General features: G+C 32.2%; 1 pseudogene; it reads right to left on the bottom strand.

The window, feature by feature from the left end:
* Positions 1–15,082: 15,082 nt before the first annotated feature.
* Positions 15,083–16,753, bottom strand: LOC145129399 (ferrochelatase-2, chloroplastic-like; annotated as a pseudogene).
* Between the last annotated feature and the right edge of the window lie 7,343 nt (positions 16,754–24,096).

The following is a 24,096-nucleotide window of genomic DNA, read 5'->3' on the forward strand; positions in this document are numbered from 1 at the left end:
ACCTATAAAACCTATCATACAAGCCTGTCGTAAAACACAAAAACACAAGCCATCAGTTGACCACCATACCAAAGGTTGTAATCCCCAAATCGATTTTCACAGTTGCTTCCTTTTTCAGTTTCTTGAATCAAACTTGTACAATTTAGAACAAGGACCTAGAGACCTTAGAATCAACCAAATCACGTAGGTCTGCACCACTTAAACCTATTTTTCCATGCCCACTTAGGCCCGAACAACTACCATACTAATCCTCATCATAAGTAACAATAACCGAAAGATCGATAGAAACAGAAATGGGCTACATCTAACCCTAGTGCTATACCACACTATCTACCATCAACCAACTTAGTAACCTTTTGACTCTTCATGATCCCTGTACGAATCATGTGCTTCTGACAGTATGGGCCCATACTACCCTCCACACCTATTTGTACTCGTCCCAAGAATTGTCTCAAAGTTCCAAAGTCACTAAATGAAACTACTGCTAAATGTTCTAATCACACATACACACACTCAAAAAAGCACACATCACTGACCTTCGTAGAATCTCCTTCTAGGATCACTCCCACCCTTGCTCTTGTACCACTAAAAGTTTCCATTATTGCCGCTAGTAGCCTCATTAATGGAAGTCGTGCATAATCTAGGATGAGATAAATATTCAAATGGATTTATCTACCCTAAGGCTTCATCAGACAAAAAAAGGAAATACTAATTATGTACAACTCAAAAGAATTCCTCTAACAACCAATAATATTAGCTTAAAATTCAAGTAGAACATCGCAAGAAAACTCAATGTCAACCGGATATTATAAAGATCAGATAAATCTAACATAAATTTCTAGCAGTTCACATTTCAATATATATATATATATATATATATATATATATATATATATATATATATATATATATATATATATATATATATATATATATATATATAACAAGTGTGGATATATTGGGAACCACTTTTCTAATCGATCATCGGCAGACTGTACACATCGCATCTCCTTTATCCTTTTATAACGATTTAAAATTTTCAAAACCTTAGTTTAAGTTTGAAATCCCATGAATGTTCATCCAAATCCCTCAAACCAGGATCTAATACCAACTTGTAACGTCTCGATTTTTCATTAAAATTTTTGTTTTTAAAAAGGAGTAAACACCCTTTTTCAATGAATTATAATCATGTAAGGTCACATCTTATGATCCGATGAGTTAAACACATAACATGCTGATCTATCAGTGTCAGCATCTACGAGTCGACAATACCAGCATCAGCTTAACAAGTTCAACAACGTCATCTTATAGCATAGTTGTTCTATTGTAATCTTTTGTATATTAGGCAGTTATTATAGATAAATATAGAATATATCAGATCTCGTATCTGTATGATAAGATCAGTTCTTAGTATAGATTAGAATCAATCCCGTCAATCAAGGGATATACTTGTATAGATTAGTATATATACAACATTAGGGCAAACCCTAATGGTGTGCTTATGTCCATGGCTTTGTGGCAATTGTCTTTGTGACAAACCTGTCTTCTTTGTGAAGACAAAACCTCTTTTCTTGGTGAAAGGAACATTTAGAGAACTCTTGTGTTATTTATTTTTTGTTTCATTCGTACTTGAAGTGTATCCGATCATTTACAAACCTTCAAATCACAGTAAAACTATTTGTTCATAAACCATAATCCCAAAAATCAGAGTAAAAAGGTATTTCATTGCAGAATCTCAAAACGTAAAATTATTGATATGTGTGTTTAGGCACGCCTTTGCCTTCCTACGATCTGATGAAGTACCTGAAAACATATAATCCATAATTGTAAGCCAAAGCTTAGTGAGTTTCCTAAAATACCAAATACAATAATATACATAGAAGAATACAACCAAGGCTCTTGGCACCAAGATCGATCCGCCTAAATAACATCGAGTATCTAGGCTCACAACACTTTAGTTGATCTTTCCATCAACTACTAGATATAAGTATCCAGACTCACCACAATTTAGTTGATATTGTCATTAACTCGTAGATGAGTATCTAGACTCACAACACTTAAGTTGATGTTGTCATCGACTCTTAGACAAACATATAAACCCATCATATAAAGAAACAAATATTGCATAACTAACAAAACCAGTCTACGCATACAATCATAACCAGACAGTGCCTATATCCCAGCATACAAGGCCATATAATGGCACTCATAGTACAGTGAGAAAACTCACCCATGCTAATGTCACCCCCAGCCGCATGCAGAAACGCTGAGGTGCGTAGCGTAAATCAGTAATCACAGTTATTGAACATACATTGAAGACTACAAATATAATCTTCTATTATTACCAAAATAGAAATTACATTGACAAGACTATTGTTAAATCGAGACACACGCCTAACAATTCAGCGTTTACAAAGGTATAATAAAAATAACAGAGACTCTTTTGTGTGAACACTTCCAACCTTCTAAATAACCTTCTAAATAACCTGAGAATACATGTATTAAGATACGTCAACAAAATTGTTGGTGATTTCTACACGTTTTGACACAAAGTATTTTTATACTCAAAAGTGTTTTATAAAATTTATCTGGTTAACCAGCCTTTATAAATACATACTTTTCTATCAAAAGTATAAAATAATTGAGTTATAAAACTATATTTAGACTCATTTAGAAATATTGCTTTCTCAAATCCAAAAGTACACCATTTGATAAATATATAAGTAAATCAAATTTATATCATATTTTTACGGTTCCCATGACCAAAATGTTTTTTATATAAGGGTTTTAAATACCAATTTATATAAAATAAAGTCATATCTCGCTTTGTGAAAATATAAAATAGCCAAATTTACTCTTAAAAGCCTTGTACAAGCATTTTCATAGTTTATATGTAAAACTCATAAGTTTCGAATTTATAAACTTTGTAAATTCGTGTCGTGGTATTAATTAAGTGTTATCTTACTTAATTTATGGTATTGACACTTATTGTTTTGAGTCACAAACTATCGCACTAAATACAGTCTCTTCCAACTAGTATAAGTGAACAAAGACCCCGTATAAACCTAATGCAAATTTTTATACGGTAACAAAACAAATCTGGGATCTAAGATGAGCCTATAACCGACACTATCAACGTTCCTACCCTGGACTTGCTTTGTAAGGATATATTTCAAGGGATTGGTTTTAATTTAAAACTACAATTTAAGGGTTTGTTTTTGCCAAAATCCCTAAATGTACAAATGGGAGTTGCGTCTTCACCTCCACCAATTCGAGAAGAGGACCACGGAAGCAGAACATAGGACAGCGGCAGTAGCAAATCGGAGAAGGAAATCGAACGAAAGCAGCGGGGAGGAGGATTTAACCTCTGACGCTCCCCAATCGGCTTCCAATCCTTTGTTGCCGGCAGTAAATCAAGTCGAAAAGACAATAGCAGCAGCCATCGTTAGTAATAGAGGAACGGCTTGTGTTGTTCAAGGAAGGAAGACAAAGGCGGAGGCGGAGATTGATGACCGTCGTTGCCAACAACATTGGTTAGAGGGGTTACTCTGGCAGCTCCTTGTCATTCTTCTTTTTCTCACACGACGGTAAACGTGAAGGAGGGGAAAGGGCATCTGTTATCACCGATCAAGAGGGTGTTTTAGTAGCCCTGATCTACGGGAAGGGACGGAGGAGGATGGAGTAGGTTTCTCCAGTGACGAACCGTGAAGGAAACAGGGGAACAAAGGCAGAGGGGTTGACAACCGGTTTTTCCTGTGGTCGCTTCTTGGATGTCTCTTCCTCATCGAGGCTTCACCGGTGTCGACAATTAAAATTCTTCATTGACTTTTGGTTAGATATTTTTGGGAAATTTGTAACATCCCAAAATACGACCCAAAAATTTTTGTTTTAATATTACTAAAAATCACATCATCGAATGTCATATGTACTAAGAACCATAGAATGAGTAACTCAAAAGTCAAAGTAACTGTGTCAAAACAAACACTGTATCAATCATATCAAAATATCTGAATAAAACTCCCAAGATAAAAATGAAGTTGTGGTGTGTGCGATGCCATCATCCCGAGCTTTTCCCTTTGCTAGCGGAAGTACCTGAAACCAAAACTGAAACTGTAAGCACGAAGCTTAGTGAGCTCCCCCAAACTACCACATACCATACAATAACATATAAAGCACATATTGGGCCTTGCCCACTGTATAGGACCGAAGTCCGGACTAACTTGGGCCTTGCCCACTGCATCGGACCGAAGTCCGGAAACTGCATCGGACCAAAGTCCGGACTAACTGGGGCCTTGCCCCCTGCATCGGACCGAACTCCGGAAAATGCATTGGACCAAAGTCCGGACTAACTGGGGCCTTGCCCTCTGCATCGGACCGAAGTCCGGAAACTGCATCGGACCGAAGTCCGGACTAACTGGGGCCTTGCCCCCTGCATCGGACCGAAGTCCAGGCTAACTGAACATAGCATAACATAATCATAGCATATAACATAAGCACATATACTGCATACAGCCTCGGACCGCAATCCGGACTAACTAACACATAAACATGCCTGAATCACAAAGACATCAAGCATACTGAACTACTGCATCGAACCAAAGTCCGGAACTACTGCTGTCTAAACGGGCCGGCATTGTGGCCGTAGACCCTTTCCTACTGGAAGGAAAACTCACCTCGTAATGCTGGCTGCTGAGATGCTAAATCTGAAATTGTCTGACTGCTGCTCCAGAACTCCCCGGCTACAAATCCCATAAACACTAAATCAGATACTGATAACTACTCTCAGGGTAAAATGACTATTTTACCCCTGGTCAAAGTCAACTTCCTGGTCAAAGTCAACTTTCAGTTGACCGGACTCGCCGAGTTGGGCCGCCAACTCGCCGAGTCCCTATTATCATTTCTAATTCTCTACCCGCTTCTACTCGTCGAGTTTGGCAAAGGCTCGACGAGTTCTTATTCGATACTAACATCTAGTTCATCTTCATCTGACTCGCCGAGTTGTATGAACAACTCGTCGAGTCCTCCTTCATCCTATGAATGAGATCAGTCCTTGACTCGCCGAGTTGTATGAACAACTCGTCGAGTCCCTCCACTACTAGATCTGAGCCTTAACTCACGGAGTCTATTACCTACTCACTGATTCCACCTTAAACTCTCAAATGGGGAAAATCGGGGACTCGCGACTCGACTCGTCGAGTCTGAAGAACGACTCGCCGAGTCCCATGCATGTCATTACTAAACAGTCGATTCTGCTCGAATCCAGTGCATTCCATTCATAGACCTGGGCTCCTAGGGCTGGTTTTTCACGTAAAGTTTCTAACTTTACGTGCATGCATGCTAATATGAAGCTCAAATACCCAAAATAAGATAAAGGAAGAGATCTAAGCTTGGAATGGAAACTTGGCTCAATAAAGGTGGCAACCCTGAGCTTAAGAGGCTCTCGAAAGCTTAGATCTGAAGTCCATTCATCATATTAACTCTTAATTCGACCTTAAAGTCTAGAAAGGGCTCAAAATCAACAAGAACAAACTTCTCAAGAGATCTAATTGATAATAAGCAAAGATTCGAGCTTGATACCTCAAAAGGGACTGAAATGCAACCAGAAGTCGGGATCTACTTGCTCCCCTTGAATACTTCTCTTCTCTCTTCTTCCCAAATCCCCAAGATGCACTAAAACTTTCACAAGTGAGAAAATGCTCCAAAAATGCTTAAGAACGGCTAGGGTTTCGTATGGGACTCTTTGTGGGTGAGGGAGCCTGGTCTTGGGGAACATAAGATGTTTAAATAGGGTGCAAACCCTTGAAATTAGGGTTTCATCCAGACTGGCAGACTCGCCGAGTCCGGGAATATGGACTCGTCGAGTCGCCAACTTAAATCGCGTGCAAATCCCGCCTCTACTCGACGAGTCGGGCTACTGACTCATCGAGTACCCCTTAAGAAATGAAAATTACTTTATTTAAATCACATACCAGAAATGGGGCGTTACAAAATTAAACATGTGTCAAATACACTTAGTGACGTTGTTCCTATTTCTCGACTCGTGTGATAATAAATCCCGACATGTAAAAACTTTTCTGAAAGTTCATGCTTATTGTCCTGGTCGTGGTGATTCCAGAAATGCAGACGGGTTTTAATTTGGATATACGGAACTCTGGGAATTAACGTCTAAAGTTCCGCGATTAATTGTTTAAGATTCGACAGATTTTACGAATATAATTTTGGTCGAGATTAAAAATGTGATAAAATGTAATAAAATAATAGACCATAGTCTGGGTCCAAAAACGTGCTTAAAATAGTTTAGGAGGAGCGTAGCTATTTCAGACAAAGCAGTGCACGGTTCGTTTCGGGAAAATCAGATAAATACTGATTTTATAACTTAAAATCTGCATCAAATCCTCATACGATCTCCGTTTTGGATGCTCTTTATATCTACCGATCAGGAGAATGTAATCTATTCAAATTTCTTATCCATAACTCTCAGATATACATAATGCAAAATTTTATTTTTAACGACACAAACAGAATTAATTTTTGGTGATCTTCGATTCGATCCTTAGTGATAGATGGTTTGAGCTTTTTTTGATATTCTTAAACTAATTATGAATATTATATCTTTCGTATACAATATAAACATAAAGTTACCCACAATTGGTCTTTCACATAGCGGTTTGCGGTGGTTTGACCGTCGAACTCTGACCAATTTTTACCGATTGTTACAGCTAAAGAACAAACGCTCAACAACGACCTCTGCAACTAAAATAGCCTACACAAGCCACCTAATGTCAAACTGAGACTAGTCTTTAGTCAAATACTCAATTCTTCGAAAGTTTCACCAAAAGTCAAACTAGTCAAAAAGTCAACGGTCAAAAGTCAAGGTTAAAGTCAACGGTCAACGACCTTCATGTCATACATCTTTACCAATCACAATGCGTAACACTAAATGAAAAAAATAGCATGGAATTCTCCAAAACTCGCCCCATGACCCATAGAGGGTCGCACCATGACATCCAACTTAACAACCTTCTACTTTAAGGACTTAATCCATTAAGTCTGGTACCTCCAAGGCTCCAAATCTCATATTCGAATCACACAATGGTCCTAATTGGTAAAGTTTCCAACTTTATCCATTCTAATGGTTTAAGCAAACAATATCTCAAACCTTAGGTCCAAAATCCCATTTATAATGACAAAACTAAGTGCATGGCTTAAAGAGAAAGCATACATGGCCCTTTTATCACATGACAGAGGTCTATAAATTTAGAATGGCCATAACCAAGTCCTAGAGTTGATCAAACTACAAGAACATCCATAAAAGAGGCCAAAACCACATATATCAACCAATACCTAAGAAAAAAATCATAAAGGAAGGAACTTTATGACTCACCCACGTCCAGAAACACAAAGGGATGTTAAATCTACACTGAAGCAACACTCCAATGCTCCAAGAATCACCTACTTTAACATCAAGAATGCACCAAAAACTTTAAACTTAGAAAGGAATGGAGAGGGAATAATATGGAGGCTAGGGTTAGGGTAAGGGATGGTCTCAAAGGATGGAGGCTACCAAATGATCTAAAAATATGGAGGCAACATCATTAAATATTGGATAAACCCCTAAAAACGAAGTGGGCTTGGGCTGCCTAGCTTTGATTCCGTGACACCCTAAGTTGCAAGCTGTGAAAGGTCCAAAGCAACAAGGTCGAATTCAACAATAGCACAAACGTCCTTCTTGCCCAAAACTCAACTTTTTCCTAACGACTTATACACTTAGCCTAATAACCTTATCCCTTTAAGGTCCAAACTTCATCCCTTGAAGTTTGACACCTTTTCTTGTTCAAATAATGGTCCGCCATTCCAAAATAAGAAACATCTTGAAACTAGATGTTACAAAATAGATTAACATTTAACTAATCAACCGGTTCGTAAGAGCATCGTATAATAAAATCTTGTAGCTCACGGGATCTACAAACCACTATAAAATACTTACATACATATAATTATGTAATAACACGATAAAATACATTAACTCATCTCATAGCTTAACCTTCGTACCCCCGTACACTAGTATAACTCTTTGGTTATAAGTCTCTGGAAACACCTGCCGAGCGTCTCCCCCAATCGCACATGCCAAAAACTCCTCAAATGACATAAACACAAACTATATATACTGCTCGAAAAGCACGCCGCAAATTGGTGTTTTCTCCAAGATATCGACACGTGTATATAGTTTTAAGTAATTTTATATATGTGTTATAATTAGAATTTGTTCCTATATTTATTGTGTTCATATTTTCGTTCTATCGCTTGTTTTTGCTCAATCATTGTTAGTTTCATATGTAGATAAATTAATTTCATTGCAAGGATCATTTTTAAAATCCATAATTTCCATGCTCATTAACTAGGGTGTTCAAAGATACCCGCATCTGAAAAATCTGATCCGAAATTATCCGAAATTTCGGATATCAAAAATTCGGATATCCGGTATTTCGGATTTGGATACGGATAGTCATATTCTGAATTTTCGGATATTTCGGATATCCGATATCCGAAATATTTAATTTTACAATTATTTTTTTTATCTCAAAAAGTAATATTTGGGAAGAGTTGGGCATTTGTGTATTTGTTTGTTAACTTTAATCTGGCATGTTTCACTGCTAATTACGCTTTTTTTTTTTGAATTTTTGGGTACTAAGTTTATTTTATGTTTTTTCGAGTGAAATGTATCTATAATTTCATGTCATGTTTCTGCCAAGTTGAGTACATTAGATTTTAATGATAAACACATATGAATATCAAAAAATGAAATTAAATAGTGCCAACCTTTTAACTTTTAAAAGTATCTAACACAATCAAGTAATGTTGCTCTGTCTACCTTTTTAATGTGTGAAACATATTGATTATATATTTTTTGTTTGATTTGTTTAACCGTTTTGTGCTAACGTAAATACATATCTTAAGCAATAAATTAATATATTTCACTTCCCGTGTTAATTAGAATGATCAAGAGAAACTTTTTTTTTATTTACGACCCTTAAATGAACTAAACGAAGTGAAAAATATTTCATTTATAGCTACAAAGTAGCTAAAACATGCTTCATTTTGTAATCCAACATATTTTTGAAGGGTCAACATTTTCGGATATCCGGTTTAATATCCGAAATCTCGGATATCCGGATTTCGGATATCCAAAATTTCGGATACGGATTCGGATGTCAATAGGTACTATCCGAAATTTTCGGATATCCGGTTTTGAACACCCCTATCATAAACTACGGCCAACAGCTTTTTGTTTAATATTGATAATAAAAATACAGTTCAATATAACAATTAATACAAATATTTCATAATTAATGGTTTTATTGATTTAATAAGATATATAATACATATATAATATATAAAACATGCATCTTCTATCAAATTGTACATGGTTACTTAAAAACATATATGGTTATATGGTTAGCAAACTGTTTGCTCCCCTGTTATTATATATAAAAATTGCTTTTATATTCCAACTTCATCATTTTCCATCTCGTCCAGACATACCACCACCACCTGTTCCACCTTGATTATTTCCACCATCCCCTCCACCAAGCACCGGGTTCGGATTAATAATACCAAGGACAAATTGAATAAAACTAATAAGGCCTCTAATACTTTGGTTTACAACTGTACCAGGCAATGATGTAACACTTACCGCTTGCGATTCTTTTATATAATCCTTGAGTCCTTCTCTAATATCATCATCTAGTCCTCCTGCGAGGTTAACCACTTCATGTCCTTCATCTATATCTTTAATAACTCCACATGATATGTCTGTTTTGGAGATACAACCAATTTGACTATTACCCTCAAGATATCCACTCAGAGTTGTCTCCTCTCCAACATGATTTTCACAACAAATATTGTCAACTACACAAAGCAACAACACAAAAAGTACAGCATTAATAGGCCTAAGAACCATCGTTAAGTATTATATTACTGTTCTACAATGACATGAAAATGTGAAAATAATTCGCATGGTATTTATACACATTTAATTGGAAAGAAATTTATTAGGACAACTCATATACTAGTACGACAAAGACAAACAATATTGCGTGTAAACTGGAATCTGTTATCGCATTTTCATCTCATCGGATTTTTTTGGTACCAACTCTCTCTCTCTCTCTCTCTCTCTCTCTCTCTCTCTCTCTCTCTCTCTCTCTCTATATATATATATATATATATATATATATATATATATATATATATATATATATATATATATATATATATATATATATATATAGCTTAGAGAATATGTGGCTGTCATGTACCTAATTTTATATATAGAACCCCCCTAACAATTTATATATAGAACCCCCCTAACAATGTAGTTTTGATCCATTTATATCCAAACTAATCATGAAATCTCTTTTACAATTCTTCCTTAATCATGTGACTTACTAAATCGATCAAATTAATATTCTTTTTCTTCATTATGTCGAAGTTAAAGCATTAAAAGTCGTGACCATTTAATCAACCCTACTAAATTGTAAATGAAAAGTAATAGAATAAAAGATAAAAGAACATTTCATAACTCAATTAAGCTTTTCACAAAATCATTGGATATAGTTTTTCAATTGAAAGACAAAACATTTGAGTTATATTCGTTAAAAAATATTGGTTTTTATTTTCTCTATAAACTTCAATAATTATTCGCAATAAAAATATATATATAATTGATTTTTTTCATTCCATAACTGAACTTAATTCAATGGTATTCTATTAAAAACAAAATTAAGAGAAAAAGAAATTGGATTTGTTTTGTTTAAAACTACGTCGTTTAAAATGTTTTATACATAAGTTTAGGTACATAACAGCCACATATTCACTTTTCCCATATATATATATATATATATATATATATATATATATATATATATATATATATATATATATATATATATATATATATATATATATATATATATATATATATATATATAGGCTTAGGTTATTCTATTCAAAGTAATTATTGTGTTATTGTATGCATAAATGTGGGTCAATCATTTTACTTATTTTAAGAAAGTGATTAATACATATTATTTAATTAAATATAATTGAAATATATCATCTAATTTAACTAGAAGGGTATTTTAGTCAGTTAACATAGATTTAATAAAGGAAATTTGCATATTTTAAGGGATCAAAGATTCTATTAATTTTAAAAATCCGATTTTACAAATTATAAGGTTTTTAGTTCGGACATTCTGACAGAATATGTTTGAGTATCTTCAAAAATAAAAATATTCTTGAACCATAAAATAATAAAAATATTCTTGAACATATTTCTTGATCATGACTTTAAAAATTTCTTGTAGAATAACAAAATTCTCGAACCATCAATTGAATAATTAAAACAAAAATTACATTAATTCTTATAGAATACATGTAACAATTGCTAAGAATTACATTTATTTTTAAAGAATAAAACTAAAATAACTTTCAAATCTGAAAAAAAAACATCAAAATCTAACAAAAACACTAATACATTCTAAAAGAATAATGTTGCTAAGAGGCGTCGTTCAAATCGCGTGGTCCGTTCTTCAAGCATCAGCTTCTGTAGAAACAAATCCAATGAATAAATTAGTGAGAAAATATTCATACTCCATTCCAACATAATTGGAATTCGTGATTCCATTATGATAGAATTGGAATTCATTTACCAATAATTATATTAATTCGGGGAATTCTAACAGAATATGTTCATGATTATCATAAAAAATATTCTTTTTTGATAGAATGCTATAAACGAAGAAATACCATTCAGTTGAAGCATTTTAGCGAGCGCTTGGTGTGCATGAAAACAACTTTCAATTCAGTTGAAGCATTCATCTGTCAAATAAGCAACCAAAACAACCATGATTTGTGTTCAACCAATCAAACCCAAAAACTCATTTAAACCTATCGATTAAACTTCATTGATTTATAGTAAATCAATCAAAATAAGAAAGAAGATTAGAGAAACCTGTGATTATCCAGCCAACAACAACCCTTTGTTTCTTCTTCTTCTGCTTGCCCATTGATTTCACAGCCTCAATCCAAACACACATCTGATTTCGGTTCTTCTTCCCTGCCTCCACCGAACCACCTTCCAACCATCCCTTCCTACCTCCGTTTCTTTCAAATCAACCCAAACAAGAACAACTAGAGACTGCTGGAACAATCGCCGCAGGGTGCGCATTGTACCCAGTTGACGTCGCTACCGGTATCGAGCACCATATAAACCTGACTCGTCGGACGACCGATTCCCACTCGACAGAAGTATTCTCCACTTCCCTGACTCGTACCTGAAATTACCGGAACTTCCAGGTCCTCAGCTGCAAGCTCAGTGTCTACCGGCTTAAGATCCTCTTTACTGACGCCATTAACGGCTAGATCTACCCTGGTTTGAAGGGATTCCACTCGTGCCGAGTCACGAGCGAGTCTAGCTAACATAACTGACTCGTAATCTTGGTGTGAGGATTTGTGAACAGAGACTCGAGAATGCAGTTGCAGACTGAGAAGCGAAGAAGATGATGAAGAGTCAAAAGACGAGGCCATTAGCGACTGTGAAGGGCGAGGAGTGAATGAGAGGACATCGAGGGTTTTCTGGATGGAAGCAGACACATCGAGCTCCGAAGTTTCTTCAGTGGAAGTGGGTAAGTGGCTGCGAGAAAGAATGGATGGGAGTAATAAAGTGAAAAGAATACAGAGGAGAGGAAACCCAATTTCCGCCATTAGAGAAGGTTGGAGAATGAGGAGTGAAAGTAGTGGACAGAGAGGGGGGATGGATATATACACAGGGGATGATGATTAGTCAATACCATGATTATAGGTCAATACCATGATTATAGGGATTATTTTTGGAATTTACTAAACAAATTACTAAATTACCCTTATTTATTTATTTAATTATTTAATTTATTATTTAATTTTGATTGGCCCACATTTATGCATACAATAACACAATACTTAGTTAAAACACATGAACCTATCTCTCTCTCTCTCTCTCTCTCTCTCTATATATATATATATATATATATATATATATATATATATATATATATATATATATATATATATATATATATATATATATATATATATATATATATATAGGGGTGAGATCGGTTGACAATTCATAGTTTCCCGAGAACCCGAGAATTAAAGGTGGAGCGTTAGATCAAAATCAACTCATTAAGGACATGATCGTCATCTTACCGATCTCATTTAATGTTTAATTTTTTTTTTGTTATTGGAATATTAATAAAATGTTCTAAAAATTAACATAATAAATCAAATTTCAGATTTTTTTTAAAATAATTTTCGATTTTTTTAAAAAAAATGAAGATTTTTTACTTTTTTCAATAAACATGAATTTTTTAAAAAAATTGAAAAAAAAAATATTTTTTAAAAAACTGCATTTTTTCCAAAAAAACAGCAATTTTTTAAAAAAGAACTGCATTTTTTTCCAAAAAAACAGCAAACTTTTTAAAAAAAACTGGAATTTTTCAAAAAACTGTATTTTTTTACAAACTGCAACTTTTTTCAAAAAAAAAAAACTGCATTTTTTTAAAAAGTAATTATTTAAAAATCAGTAAATTTAAAAAAAAAACTAAAATATTTTTTTTAAAAAAACTCTAACTTTTTTAACCAAAAAAATCAACATTTTAGGTACATATATGCATATTTTTTTCAAATGCATATGCATATTTCTTATACTATAATATTTGTAAAAAAATCATAAGAAAACTAATTTTATTTACTAATCTATAAAACACAATATAATAAGTATTTTATTCGATACAAAATAAAATATAAAAAACAAAAAAAATGCTACAAATTTCAAAGCATTTTCATGTCTTCGTGTCAATATTTCCATATTTTCTTCAATTTATCATTTTTCAACTCTTCATTATTCATCACAATTTCTTCTAAATCTACAAGAATATTAAAAAGAAATTGATTGATGCAAAAACACTAACAAAAATACATATGTGATTTACATGTTAATCACATGTAATTCATATGTGAATTACATGTGAATCGCATGTAATTCATATGTGATTTACATGTGAATCACATGTAATCTATATGTGCATTACATGTGATTTACATCTGAATCACATGTAATTCATATGTGAATTACATGCGATTTACATGTGCATCACATGTAATTCATATATGAATTACATGTATATATGAATTACATGTGATTCATATGTGAATTACATGTTATTTACATGTGAATCACATGCAATTTATATGTGAATTACATGTGAATCACATGCAATTCATATGTGATTCACTTGTGATTTACATGTGATTCATTTGTGAATTACATGTAAATCGCATGTAATTTACATGTGAATCAAATGTGATTCATATGTGAATCAAATGTCATTCATTTATGATTCACATGTGATTTATATGTGAATCGCATGTGATTTACTTGTGAATCACATGTGATTTACTTGTGAATCATATGTGATTTACTGGTGAATCAAGAATAAGAAATGAAATGAGTATCAAGTAAATGAACCTAGTCTTTGCAAAGGGAGCAACCATGTAACCTATTGGTTGCACAATGAGCATAACATGTTAATGGATTTGATGTTGCTTATAGTTCTTTTAGTTCCAACTCCTCACCGTCTTCTAGCATAGCATATTGACTTGGTTCTTCACTTTTCCCTTCATTCAGAGAAATTTCACCTATTGGTTGCTATTTCTTGGTTCATCCTTTTTTATTACACTTCCACTTTGAGATTTCAGGGTATTTAATATTTAAAAGCAATCAACAAAAAAGCTTACCTCTTGAGATTTATTAAAACTTTGCGACTCTTCTTCAATCAAAGTCAGCCATAGACTTGATATAACCATATCATTGATACCAAGACTGGATAATAGCAACATGAAGCTTAGACAAAACTTTGTCTTCACTGCATGTGATTGTGATGTGACTCAAATTAATGAGTTTCAAAATCAAGAATCTGACAGAAAATGAAATCAAGCATTTATGATTTACCTAAAGATGTTTTGAAGTGCACGTATACTTGACCTAGTTGTTGAAATAGAAAACTGAGGGTAAAGAGGCAACACCAGAAGCCTCGTGATCCCATCCCTCTTAATTTGTCATGGATAAAAAAAGAAACATCATTATTAACAATCTCAATTGATGACCACTTTATGGTAATCTTTAATTTATTATTATTATTATTATTATTATTATTATTATTATTATTATTATGTGTTGGAATTGAAATGCCATGTTGATGGTAAACCACTTATTCTCCAAAATTGTAAAGAATAAACGAAAATCAATTGTGGTTCGGTAACAAAATGGGAGATGTGTCTTCAAATGAGCAATTACAATGAAAAAGGACGATTAAATGATAATAAGTTAACTATCTGTTGGGCAGCTTCATCAGTGAAAGGATGCCAGTAATGCATTGCAATGTAGACATTAGCAGGTAATTTCTTAGCTTCAAGTTCTGAATTTAGAGCAGCAGCCTACAACAAACAACTATAATCATAAATATATACTAAAATGAAATGCAATATAAAAATAAGATGAAAGTCAATTAGAAAACTCAAACATCAACAATAGCATGTCTTAACAATAGCATAAGCTTCTTTACTTTTTCTTGCTCTTAATACAGAAATGATTTGTGCTAAAGGTCGTTGTAGGAAATAGAACAGCCTTGGTAGACGGATAATATCCTGTCCCAAACACTAAAATTGTTAGCATGATGAAAAATATTGGAACTAAATTAGCATTGAATCTTTCTTTAGACTTTCAAAAAGGAATTATTTGTACAAATACACATACCGGATATGCAAAGAGGTTATAGAGAAAGGGTTGAACATCAACAAGTGTCTCTGGGCCTCCAAGATTTAAAAGCAATACTCCAACTTTTTCCTCCTCCAAATGTGAATCAGATTCAGTTTCACTCAAAGGATGTGTGCATACACCTACAGAACAGAAGCTATTTTCATCTAAACCTATGTTCTTAATGGGGTCATCCAATTTTAATTTATGGAGGTTGCTGACAGTTGAATTGGAGTTCCCAGATGCTTTGCATGTATGGCTGCAGAAAGAAACTTGATGTTTTCTATGGAAACACACACTACAAGTAGATCAAGTAGGTGGATGTTTTAGTTTAATTATAACAAACAAGAGGCAATTTCATCAAGTGTGTGAACTTTTAAAAGAGCTAAAATGTTATCCAAATAGAAATGCCAAGGAAGTTAATGATCCAACCACATCTCGTTTACACGTTAGTGATGCCTAACTTAGATTAACAAAGGCATGACTAAATTTCAGAATAATTTCAATACTAGCAACCTAAAATTGTAAGATATTAAGCATATACATGTTATATGAGAATCAAACGCTATGGATTCGACAAATTTTACAGAACTAGATTATAATATAGCTTCTAACGCACGGATGTCCAATAGACTTAGGATTCAATTTCCTTACCAATCTGATTTCAGTTTTATTACCGATCATGATTCAAAGAAAGTACAACATTTCATAATTGATCAGGCGAAACTAATAACATAAACTGTACAGCATACACACAATTGAATAGCATCCATGCTTGTACATAAGGATATTCATATATAAAACTTACACTGAAGAATTGTGGTTGAATTTGGAGGTTGTCAACTCTGAAAGTTTCACGCTTAGCGGAGCATGAGAAGTCGTTGTTGTGTGCATGGCCATTGTCAACACATTTTGGACGGTTTGTGATATAGAAGCTTTGATTGTTGGAGGATTTCAGATTTCATGTCAATTGATGATTATCGGAGATAAAAGTTGGATCGATTGTGGATCCATAGATGTCAAAGAAGATCCTGAGTGATGATGTGATACAATCAGTAGACGAGGCGACGACGGCAGGAAGGAAGGAACGGTGACGGATATTTCATGAATCATGATCTCGAAGGCCGTTGTAGGCGGTGGTCATGAATCACGATCTCAAAGGTCGTTGTAGGCGATGGTTGTAGACATAGGTACATTGGTCGTTGGAGGCTAAACCATGAGAGAGAGAGAGAGAGAGTGAGAGGGAGAGGGATAGAGAACGAGATATTTTTCTCCAGATCTGTGATTTAGGATAATATTAAATTATTTTTTTTGTTTCCTATAATACCCTTTCCCTTTTAAGTTAAGATACCCCCGCCCTAATAAGTTCCTATTTATTTACAAAAATGCCACAAATGATCTTGGTCATCCGTTTTTTTGATGTAACATTCCACCTTTAGTTCTCGGGTTCTCGGGAAACTATGAGTTCTCAAATGATCATTGCTCTCTCTCTCTCTCTGTATATATATATATATATATATATATATATATATATATATATATATATATATATATATATATATGGCTAGGTTATAATGTGGATGTTACTTATTGCGTGGATGTAAGGATGATTGTAAACCAATCATTTTAATTAAAGATAATAGAAAAACATCATCTAATTTTATTATAGGGGTATTTTAGTCGATTAAGATAGATTTAAAAAAGGAAAATTCTAGATTTTAGGTCAAGATTAATTCTCTCCATTTAAAAAAAACTGATTTTTTTAAAATTAAAAGATAAGGTTTTTTTTTTCAATAATCTAAATATATTCTAAAATAATACACTCAGACAATAATAAAAATTTAATTTTTTATTATGAAAAAATGCTTTCATTCTTGATTTATTTTTTTGTTAATTATTATGGATAAGATGATTTGGGATTCTTGAAATTTGAATACAAATAATCAAACATTACCAATCTACAATATTATTTTTTTAGAGATACACCAAAAAAAGATTTTTACAATAATATTCTTTAAGAATACATACAATTCTGTTACATTCGCTTATGATGCACGTGACTCTAATTTTTACAATTATGAAACATATAATTCTACCATACAATGATTTCATAAAGCATTAAAAAATCTAAAAATCAGAATGCATTCAAATAGAATAAACTTCACTTTCTATCAGAATACATAATGTATTTAATCTTCTACTAGAATCCAGACGACACTTAATCTTTTTTTCGAATATAAAAATACACTTGAGAGAATTCATCGTTGCAAGCTAACTTGATTTCAACCATAAAACATCCATATCACATGATCTTGTTTAAGATTCCTGAATGAATTAACCAATTTTCTTATAATTAGAAGATTAAAATTAAAGAATTGATTTGCATATATACAAGTGATATTCCGACATATTAAATTTATTCTAAGAGATTATGGAATACATTTATACAAATAGATTCTGTTATACAAATAGATTCTGACAGAATACATTATAGGTGACTAATTCATGACTTTTGTCAAGTTTTCATTCTTTTCACCGGTGATGTTGAAAAAATAAACAGAACAAAAAACACATTATGTTTGCCGTTAATGCACATTTGATGTGTATTTCAGTATTTCCAATGCATTGAGTATTGAATTAAAACCATTAAAATCAATAATCAAGACCAAATACAAGGAAACGATGATTCATGCCAATATTGAATTGCTTTGATGACCATTTTAAAAGGATCATTAATTGTTCTTAATTCTTTTAATGAATACTCACCCAAACAAAAAATGAAATTTATTCAATATGTGAAAAAACTGTCGTTCTTTTTCACTTTCATCTCTTTATAGCCATTTGAAAAATTATGCACATGATTCTACATTCTACATACTTACTCACTTTTGTTTGAAATTGAATAAAATAATGAAAATTAGAATAAAAAATAGGCATGATGATAAAATCAATATTAGAGGTTGGATTTAGCTTTGTCAAAACCTTTTATTCCATCGCCGTTTTTCAACTTTTAGGAGCTTCTCTTGACTGAAAAACCTTTGTATTTCTCTTATTTAGAATCGTTATCTTTTTGGATCCAAATCGTTCAATAATAGAAGCAGTGACGATGAGGATGAAGAACCGGCAGCAGGAGCAAAGAGGAAGGCGACTGACGATGGAGAGGGAACGTGAAGAAGAATGTCGATGTCTTTTGTCACACCCCCAAACCGGAACGGCGGAAACGTTCGTGGGCGGAGGACGTCATGTACACTATCACAACGATTGTATAATAGTAATCAAAGCAAACAAAACCATTACATTGACTGAATATAGTATTTACATCTGTTCAATACATAGTTGTATGACATAAAAAATGTATAACCAAAAGTACAAAATACGTGACTCTAAAAGCTCCGTCTTCTCAAAACCTGTGGGTGTACCTGTCTACCGGTTCCCTGAGAATACAAGTGGTTTTGAAAGTTTATCAACATTTAAGTTAGTGAGTTCATAAGTATGTTTTTGTAATGAAATCTGGTCCTTGAATCTGTGAAAATGTTTGTATGCTTCTCAAGAAAATCCAATATTTTCTTTAGTAATGAAAAGTAGTCTTAGACCTTAAGACCCAAATGTATGTTTGTTACTTTATGCTGTAATTGTATATGAATATATTTGTATGTATGCCTGGTCACCACCAGCTATCTTGTATTGTATTGATTTGTATGAAAAACTCTTGTATGAACTCGCTGGATACCACCAGTAGTTAAGTATAATAATGTACTGTTTGAAAACCTTTGTATGAAACCCCCGGATATCACCAGTAATGTATAGTATTGTTATGTATGAAAACCCTGGATACGACCAGAAATGTATTGTAGTTTTATTACTTAAAATAAAAACATGTGTTTGTATTCCCTGGAATCCTCCAGTTGTAGTGTATAATAGTTCTATTAATTAAAATAAAACTAATTGAAGAGTTGAAAATCCCGTAAACTTATGGTTAGTTTATACTGTTATGAGTTTCGTATAACCATGCTTGATATGACCTAGTGACCTCTACAACGTTCTTCAGGCGTCGGAATCGTTGTGACATTTGTCACCCCAGGCATGCCTGCCTAACTGTAGCTAGCAGTTCAGGTGTGGGATTGTCAGTCATGTATAGATCTATACACAAATCTCATGCTCTCCCTCCAGGAGACTCTGGTTATATTGTATAGGATTTAGTTCCACACCCCGAATGGTACAATTGAAGTAGTGCCTCACAACCCTGTATTAACTAGTTTACGTGTAGTGTTGTAGTGTTCTGTTGTACTTGATACTGTATGTATAACTTGTAGAGTAAAAATAGAAATACTTAAATAATTATTTAGTATTGTACTCTTGTATCCGAGAAAATAGTATTGTATACCATAAACTATATCTACCATAGTTTATATGTTTGTTTATGAGAAATGTTCATAAATTAGTAAAACCATGTAATGTATCCCAAACTATACCTATTATAGTTTGTATGTATGTTCTTGTTTCATGTATTGAATTCTGTAAAAGTTATGTAATGTTCCCAAACTATATCGACCATAGTCTGATTGTATGTTATGTATTGTAATGAAAACCTTGCAATTATGGTTGTATGTTGAAAACTACCCTTATGCTCAGCATGTTACAAAAGGGATAAAAATATCTGAATATTTTTATAAAATGTAGAAATTTCTCGGTTTGTATCAATTGCAAAAGTTTTTAATCTGTTTGAAAGCGTTTTTATAATAACACAAAAATCCTTGTGTTTTACTTGTATCCCCCCTAAAAACATTAAAAACAGTGAAAATGTAGGGGTATGAACTCATAGATAGTGTATGCTTGCAGCTGGATAGCGGACTAAAAAGATGACCATCGAGTTGTTGTACGTGGAATTAATCGAATCCTAATGATGATTAAACACATAATTGTATTTAAATTAGCGAAACCATTAATTTAAAGTGTTAAAAAACACTTGTCTTTATGTTAGGAATAGTTACCAAAAATGGTGTAAGTGTCAAAGAGGTTTTCGGTTCCAAGGGTGTTCTCGGGCGAAAACTGGTTTGCGGTTCTGCTGGTGTTTTCGGCTCCTTGAAGATATGAAGGCTGTTCTTGGTGTTCTTTGAGGAAAAATATGAAGATTCAAAGGATCCCATTTGAAGATATGGACGTTTGTGGATGATCCTTGGGAGAGAATTGAGAGTGTTTCGGGTGGAAAGGTGAAGAAATGATCAAGTTTGCGGGTGGAAACCTTTATAGCGGTTGGGTTTTCGGCCGGAAAGTGGTTTCTCAGCCGAAATCCGTTTTCGGCCTGAGGGTTTTCGGCCGAAAACGTGGTGCTGAACGAGATCAGTTAATTTTCGAGGAAAAATCTTAGTTTTTCAAGTGTTTTTGGTTCCGAAACTTATACAAATTTTATTTATATATTTTAAATCATTTACTAAACCTCACGAGCTTAACAGAATATATAAAATTCGAAATTTTATTTAACGGAATTGACTTTTGTTGACTGAAAAAGTATCGAGTTGTCACATCTTTTGGGGCTTGGATCGATGTGTAGGGTTTTAAATCATTAGAAAAAACTTGCTTAATAAAAGGGATTAATGATTTAATAATTTAATTACCAAAATTAATTAATAGTGAAGATTACAATTTTACCTCTATCTAGGTTTTTGAAATGATCGGTCCACATTAATCTTTACATCCACACAATAATTGTTTATCCACATTTGAACCTGTATATATATATATATATATATATATATATATATATATATATATATATATATATATATATATATATATATATATATATAATGGGAGGATCAATAGGAAATGCATAAACCAAAAAACCCTAGATACACTAAAAAAACTAATAGAAATACATAACAAATATTTTAAGATATCTAATCTTTTTTGACTTTATAAATATAAAAATCGCATATATATGGATATATTCGTTGAAAAAAAATTAAAAATGGTTTTTTTTATTTTTTTTATTTCTTTTTAGTTTCAATAATATTTTTCAGTGAAATTATATATATATATATATATATATATATATATATATATATATATATATATATTTACACACTAGGTTTAAACCAGTGGAAACCATGGTTAATAAAAAAAATATTATTATAACTCAAAATCGTAATGACTAATTAAATATTTGCAAAAACAAATTACAAAGATAGTATCTATAAGTATATAATGAATATTTCAAATTAATATATATATATATATATATATATATATATATATATATATATATATATATATATATATATATATATAACTAGATTATAACCCGCGTTAAACGAGGAGGAACGCATAAAAAACATACGAACATCTTTGGAATTTATTATTTAAATATTATTTGTTTTTTTTTAATTTCGAAGTATACTTTGTTTTTTTAGGGTTATGAACAAAACCTATATAATTTCGATTGTTATTTTAGGATTATGTCCTGAAATATATAATTTTATTGAGTTCTAAAAACTATAAAAAAAATTATTAACAAAAAATAGTAACATGAACAATTTCTGTTATTTATAGCAACATACTTTCAAAGTACGTTGTTATTTTTGCTCATTTATGTTATCAACATGTGTATTACACAGATTTTTACCTATAAATGGATCTTAAAATTATATTATGTTCTATAGGGCATAATTATATTAAATGTCCTAACATACATAACATATATCTAATATTAAAATAAAAGTATATATTAATTTAAAATAATTAGTATAATAGTCTAAAAAACATATATCTTATTAATTTTAATGAACGCATCTGCAATTGTGAGGTTTGTCTAATGTGATATGGTAATAAATCAAAAGTAAGCAATGTCCATTTGCTGAACATATGGAAATAACAGTTTTACCAACACCTCTAGCAAATAGAGTTGTTGAAGCATCTATAACACTCCTCATGATTATACAAAGAATGGAATTAAAGAATATTGGTGAAGATAATATCGAATTGAAGTTGGTTAACAAATATAGAGATATAATTTGAAAACATGTGTCGTGATTTTATATTAAATAAAAATATATATCAAAAATAGATGAATTAAATCTTTTTTAATAAGATTAAATTAAATGATTGTTTCTATATTGATAAGGGTACATGATTTTGAAATGATTTAAAGATAATATTTACTTATTAAACGATTTAATCATAAATGTCTGCATTCTATATATTGAAACATGATAAATATACGTATAATTATTTTGGAAAGCGTTTATGATTAACGGTATAATTGGAATGATAATCTGCATAAATAAGAATATAAGATTCATGAAAGAAATTAAAATTTGTAGAGTATGTGCTCGTGTTTACAATTATACCCTTGGTCATAAGGAAATTACCTTTAAACTTAAAACAAATTGACAATAATAGACTTTGTAAACATAGTTTGTTATTTAAACTTAAAACATATTGACAATAATAGACGTGGTCAATATAGTTTGTTAGGAACAATAAAAAAAATTATTGTTGTAAAATCTTGTTTGTGGAATAACAAACTTAGTGGCTTAAGCTAAAGATTAAGGAGATTACCTTTAAACTTAAAACAAATTGAAAATAATAGACTTGGTCAACATAGTTTGTTATTTAAACTTAAAACAAATTGACAATAATAGACTTGGTCAACATTGTTATAAAATATTGTTTGTGGAATAACAAACTCAGTGGCTTAAGCCAAACATTAAGGCATGAAGAAGTAACTTTTAGGCCAAAGTCTAAGCGGTAAAGTCAAATATTGAGATCCTATTGCAGATTTTGCAAAGTAGGATGATATAATGTGTATTTACTTTTAAAAAATAGTTGAAATATAATTGTTATTAATGATAATATGAGACAACATTGAAAGTGAAATTATATTATGATCCACGTGGTAGAATATATTGAATACATGTTCATTTAGGAGATTGTAACATAAATGGTCCATATTATTTGTAAACATTGTTGCCTAATACATCGATATATTCCAGAATGTTGGTTTTATGCACCTTGACAGCGATTGTTGTTTTAATGAAGGAAAAAGTGTAAACCGCACCTTCACCAAAAAAACAGTTTTCAATTCAATAAAGACAGAAATCAAATAGCATTCGGCAAAGGAAGTTCGATGACAGAATGTGAATTAAGAAGAGTTAGAATTATTAAATATTTTAACACGAAAGAAAGGAAAAAATAAAGCAGTTTGCATACATGATAAACATATTCAAAACACCATTCCATACATG

The sequence above is a fragment of the Lactuca virosa genome, chromosome 1 (genome assembly GCF_052849685.1).
Source record: "Lactuca virosa cultivar CGN04683 chromosome 1, Lactuca_virosa_CGN04683_v6, whole genome shotgun sequence".
Lineage (NCBI taxonomy): Eukaryota > Viridiplantae > Streptophyta > Magnoliopsida > Asterales > Asteraceae > Lactuca > Lactuca virosa.